Consider the following 6,627-nt stretch of genomic DNA (forward strand, 5'->3'; position numbering starts at 1 on the left):
CACGTTGATACTTCGTTCGATCCGCGATTGCCTTCATATTCCGGCCAAAAATAACAATAACCTTGTTTAGTCGCTGCATTATGAATTGTGAAATTCATGCAACTTATACTGGTAGGTGTACATATAGTGTAGGTACGACATTATATTGGTAGGTGATATAAAAATCGATAATCGTATTAAATCGTATATACGGACGTCTTTATGGTTCGATACACAATTCATCATTCGTGGTTACGACCACGGTACGACTTTCTGGCATGAAAATAATATCTGACTTCAGTTATAAGCCTAAAAGTATTTTATTAATATTTTCTAAAATAATTTACCTACAGTTAAGAAAAAAACAGAGGTGGTGTAGTGATAAACTTAGAAATGATTGACGTAATAAAAAAAAAACGCATTTTTTTTAATACGCCCCTCTGGCTTGAAACCCGCGATATATGTAGATCGCTACTCTAGCGATAAGACCGCCTTTGTACACTGTTTTTTTTTTTATTTGTAATGTTATTGTGTTGATCGTTGTTGTGTACAATAAAGAGTATCTATCTATCTATCTATCTATCTTAATATATATAAATCTCGTGTCACAATGTTTGTCCTCAATGGACTCCTAAACCACTTAACCGATTATAATAAAATTCGCACACCATGTGCAGTTCGATCCAACTTAAAAGATAGGCTATATTTTATTTTGATATATTATGTTATTATTATATTTCAGGAAAAAATAAGGTAATACGAAGTTCGCCAGGTCAGCTAGTGTATATATAGGTATATATATCTCTCACTGTCAGTTTTGGACTCACCATCGAATTAGAGAAAATAAGCTTTAGTTCGTCATTTGAAGCATGCAATGTTGAAATTAATACGCCTCAACGCTTGAAAATTAAAATGTAAATAAAAAAGGCATGGGCACTCAAGAGCCTATGGATGTTAAAATTAAAAAAAAAACCAATGTAGCTTGCTATATAAATATTGGGACACGCGATATTTAATTATTCCAAATAATAGAGGGACGAAATGAAGAAAACGTATCTCCTATTACGTCTGGCATGTTCCGCAGACGCGCCACGACGGGATCGCGAGGATGCTATAGCACTTTCGCAACCGTGCCAGCGCTTACCTTTGCGGCCCTCCGTGGTGCAGTGCACCTTCGAAGACCAGCCTTTTCTCCCATTACCTACAAGTTTGAACAACATCGGCAACTATATCGGCAGATCTACATACCTCGGGAAATAATAGTAGTACAATTATATAGATTAGCCCGTTGGCGCAGTTTGTAGTGACCCTGCTTTCTGCTCCGAGGGTTGTGGGTTCGATTCCCACCCCGAGTCTGGGTGTAATATAAATATTTATTTACATATGTATTATTTATAAGTATGTTCATCGAAAAAAAAAAAATATGTAGCTATATACCAGTTGGCTGTTACCTATAACACAAGCATTAAGTTGCTTACTTTAGGAACAGACGACCGTGTGTGAATGTTATATGATATTTGTTTATTATTATTATTATTATAGAACCTGAGCGACCGAACTCAGCTCGGTTGGAAGTAGAGAAAACGAGGGGAACGTGGGGAGTCCCACAAGGAAAGACAAACCTGAAAGAAATATTCGTACAAATACAGGTAGCTATACCCAGCGAGAATCGAACACGCAACCGTCGTGAGATAAGGAAATTATCCTGTCACTCAGTTTAACTCCTATCATTCTTCTTAACGCTCTCATCTCAACTACATTTATTCTGCTTTCATCTTTCTTGTGCCATACCCAACTTTTGCTTCCGTACATGAGTGTCGGAACCAACACCCCCTCATGCACAGCCAAACGAACCATGTTAGACACCCTCCGACTGCTCATAAAGGAGTGCCAAGCCCCATTCACCCTGTTTCCTGCATTCACTCTCACCGTTTAATCTGTTCATGGACAATTGTTTGACAGATTTAAAAGAGAATGAGTTGAATGAGAGAGTGGGTTGAAAATGAATGAGTTACTCGTCAAATGTCTTCTCTATGATGATGACCAAGTATTATTTTCGCCTTCGGCCGAGGAGTTGCAGGATATGGTAACTGCTATGAGTGGAGCTTTTGTAAGAAAGGGAATGAAGATGAATGTAAAGAAGACGGAAGTGATAGTGTTTGAAAGAGATGAGGTAGTGACAGACTGCAATATCGTGATTGGAGATGAACAAATTGAACAGGTGAAAGAGTTTGTGTATCTGGGTTCAAAGTTTACAACAGATGGAAAGTGTGAGAGTGATATTGAAAGAAGAGTGAATGCAGGAAACAGGGTAGAAAATACTACAGAAACTGAATTCACTAGATACGAAATATTTTTCATTTTCGTTATCGTCAAGTCCTAAATAATACGCATAAATTTGGGAAAGGATTAGTGTTATGAAAAAAAAAACAATACAGCTTGATCCGCATTTATTACAGTACACGTAATGATAATAATCGCAATAACTACAAAATGAAAATAAATCGTTGTTTCATTAAATACATTTCATCTCAATAAGTTACATTGCGATAGCACGCGTGCGTGCGGACTAGGGGGTACTTTGAACCGCGAGACGCGACTTACGACTAACACTGGAACAACTCAAACATTTATAATATAATAGTAATATTTAAAGCATACATCTTAGACAATTTCATGACAGTTTAGACATCATATATCATAAAAAGAAATAAATATTACTGTTTAAATAAACTTGCGTTGAAAAGGAACACAAAGTAGAGGGCTAATTTTTTGTCTCGTCGTCAGTGTAAGTCGTCGGACGGCTCTAAGTTTTATAAAATATATACAGAATAAATATATAGAGCTATCTACTGGCTACACATTTTCTTTATGTAAGACATTTTTCAAATGAAAATTAATTGAAATTTGTGTCACAAAATACATTTAAAAACTTTGATGCATGTTTATTTTATTTTTTTGCATTTAAGTGATTAATTACTAATTTAAAATTGGTAAAGAATAAGAATCGTTAGCCAGTAGATGCTGTATCTATATAAAAAATAAAACAATAAAATTCTGCAAAATTTTCAATTATTTTTAAAATGCTGTTACAACATTTTTCGTACGATTGTAATTAATTAAATATTTAACACATAATAACCACAAAAGAAACATAATATATAGATAATTTTCTCTCTTTGTTCACATCTTACTATAGAGAATTTAAAAAATTTTAGCAATGAATTATATCGCAAAAATAACCATTAAAATTGTGATAATAACAATTAATATTTATTTTAACTTCAAAACTGTCCTGACGAGAGCTAGAACTGTCAAATCTGAATGAAATTGACACTTGAAGAGTACCTATTTAAATCTTTTTATTAATAAATATTCGTTATTAAAAATAAATAAATACCATATAATCCATTTTTTTTTTAACTTTTCCAATTAATTTGTAGATTCTAATGGAATTAAAAACTAAGAATATTACGCGAAAAAACGGAAAATTCCAGAAAACTTGGAGCATATTTTGTTTCAGCTAATTTAAAATAAAATATCTATTCAAGTTAAGATAATAGTGAGACATCTTTGCCACTTACAGTTAGTTTAGCCATGCTTTTTGAGATATTAAATTGTAATAAATTAGAATGGCGTGTTCGAATTGACTAGTTGAAGTAAGACATTCAGACAAACATTCTAATCTACTACGAGATAATTATTCAAGAGGTTAAGCTAAGTGACATTGATAAGTCACTATTTTCTTACCACGGACAGATTACAAATACACATTTGGTAATCGTGTACGAACTAACGTCAGAACAAGCGGTCAATACATATTGTGCTATCCGTTAGGGAGTGAAATCATATAAAATTTTATGAAACGTCTATAAAATAAAACTGCGCTTAAATATTTCATCACTTATCAATATAATTACACGATATTTACATTGAAAAATTTTTTTTTTTTTTCTATAATAGGAATTATTCGCCACGGTCGGGACGAAGACGTCAGGGGATGGTGAAATACAACAATCATAAAAACTGAAGATTTTGTTGTTGATGATAAATAACTAGTACAAGTTGTGTCTCTAACATACGTATTTATTTTTCCTACCGGAACGCTTTCTTGGCTTAAAAATAATTATAACAATGACGGTTTTGATATTTAAAAGATGTTTTTAAATTCAGTTTATATTCATTATGATGATATAAAACTCAAATCAGGATAATTTTCAGTCATCATCAAATTAAATTATTTTAAAACAATTTTTTTTTCGGCTACTCTAGTTAGGATTGGGACCAGCGTAATTTCTTAAATAATGTTTTGTACAATGTAAATGTGTTGCCTACTATAAATATTAGTAGATGAAATTGTAAAAAAATGTTGTTTAATTTTTTATTTAATTAAAACTTTAATAGATAAATTGAATCATTTCAAAATAACAAACTACACGAATTAAAAAATCATAGAAATAACGTTAAACAATATTTACTGAATCCATATTTAAAAAAAAATATACAACCGACCGTGGCCGTTAAAACAAGCAAGGTTATCTACCAAAAGTTTTACAATCGTTATCACGTATAAAGCCCAATGTACCAAGTTTTGGTAAATACACAACAATTGTACCTAAAAAAAATCTCGCATCGATTATATTAATCGCAAACCTTAAATATAATATTTACACATTTCATATGACTTTCAACGTATTTGATGCTCTACTGCGCTATTTCTATTTCGAGTTTTAATGTAGAGAGGCATTAAATAAAACCACATGTAGCATAATATAAGTATAATGTAAACCTATCTTGTGCCTAAACTACTGCTTCTATTTGGCTGATTTCTCAATTCCTACAATCCTATCCTATTAGTTCACACTTTCCTTAAACATGTATATTTTTTATTGATACAGCATCATTATCAGCCAACCCGTAGTGGAGCAGCTTTGTAGATTAAGCTCCGATTTTTTCTTACATGGAGAACTCTTTCTCCAGAGGCCTATGCCCAGCAGTGCGATGTTACCGGCTGGATAGTATCGTATCGCATCAGCATCACCATCATTGATCAGACATCGGACATAAGTCTTTTTCTCCGTGTGGGAGAAGGATCGGAGCTTAACCCACTACACTGCTCCTTGCTGGCTTAGCCTACTCCTTAGCTTTACTTCTATAGAATTCCTTCTATAGAATTCCTTCTATAATTACGTAGATATTTATGTTTTAACAACGGGGGAGGGGGGGCATCTTTACGTGCTCTCCGCGGCACCGTGAAAAGTTCCGCAAGGACAGACACTGTGACCGGAAAAATTATTTTGTATAAATGCCGATAATCATCCCGAGTGGGTATCGAACAAAGGTTAGGAGCGTACAAAGCACACGCACCACAGCACCATCAGTGCGGTGTCTATACTTATATGTTAATGTTAATCAAATTTTTAATCATTGTTATTAAACATTTTTGAATATCATATCAAAAATTGACCGCTCCAGCGGGGTTCGAACCCGCGTCTCCGACTGACCGTGTCGGCGCTCTAGCCAATTAAGCTATGGAACGATGTACCCGCTAGATCGAAATTTTTGATATGATAATTTTTATATTCGGTTTAAGCGAACCGTGGTGCTATTGTTATTAGTTTTTATTCGTCTACTCAATTTCAAATACAGAACAGGGAGAAACTGCCCTAAGTAAGGACTGTTTTTTTTTTTTATAGCATGTAACATATAAATTGTATATATTACGCATGTGTGTTTTGATTTAACGCCTCTCGCTAGGATCCACTCTGCACCCTCAAGCTTAGCGTTTATATAGATGTACTTGAATAGAAAAATATATCAAAATAACTTAAAGTATAGCTATAGTGTATTGTCCGTGTCAGTTTACGCATTTCTATTTTTTACATCTAAAACACTACAACCGTTTCAGACTAACAGTAAATCTAGGTAATTAATCTTTTATAAGCCAGAATAAAACATCAACATTTACATAAATATATAACAAGCGCACAAAATTAATAGATTTACTTGATGATTGCTTGGATTGAAATGAATGAAAATAATCTAAAACTACCCACATTTTAGAAAGTTTGGAAATGTTATGAATTCATTCAATTATTAAGCGAAATATAACGTCTTGATAAATAATAAAAGAGATAATTAATTCATTTTATTTATCAGACATTTTTATTCATCAATGGCCTTCAAAAGTTCTTAAATAGTGGCGATGATTTCGTTAATGTCACGTAGAATAGAGAAGATACAAAGGAGAATTGATCGGTGCGTTCGAGATTAATAAAAGAAATCTTTATAATGTTAAAACGACAATAATTTTAAAAATATATGATTGATTTATATAAATGTTAATATTTCACTCGAATTAAATTATTGTTTAATATATTTTTCTATTCAAAACGTAAATTTAAAGTATACAAGTTTGTACAGTATCATCGCTCCTGTAACACTCGCCGACAGCTACGACTTGGTAACGAAAACAAAAAAAAAACAAGTTAACCAGCACTTATTGATAAATATACATTTTTCCATAATTTTAACTATTACAAGACATAATGATTCAGCGGTTGTCGACTTTATTTATCGACAGATCAATGTGTATACGAGATTAATTTCTTCTTATTATGCATTTTAATTATTTACAATTTAACACAA

Source organism: Melitaea cinxia, chromosome 2, assembly GCF_905220565.1.
Source record: "Melitaea cinxia chromosome 2, ilMelCinx1.1, whole genome shotgun sequence".
Lineage (NCBI taxonomy): Eukaryota > Metazoa > Arthropoda > Insecta > Lepidoptera > Nymphalidae > Melitaea > Melitaea cinxia.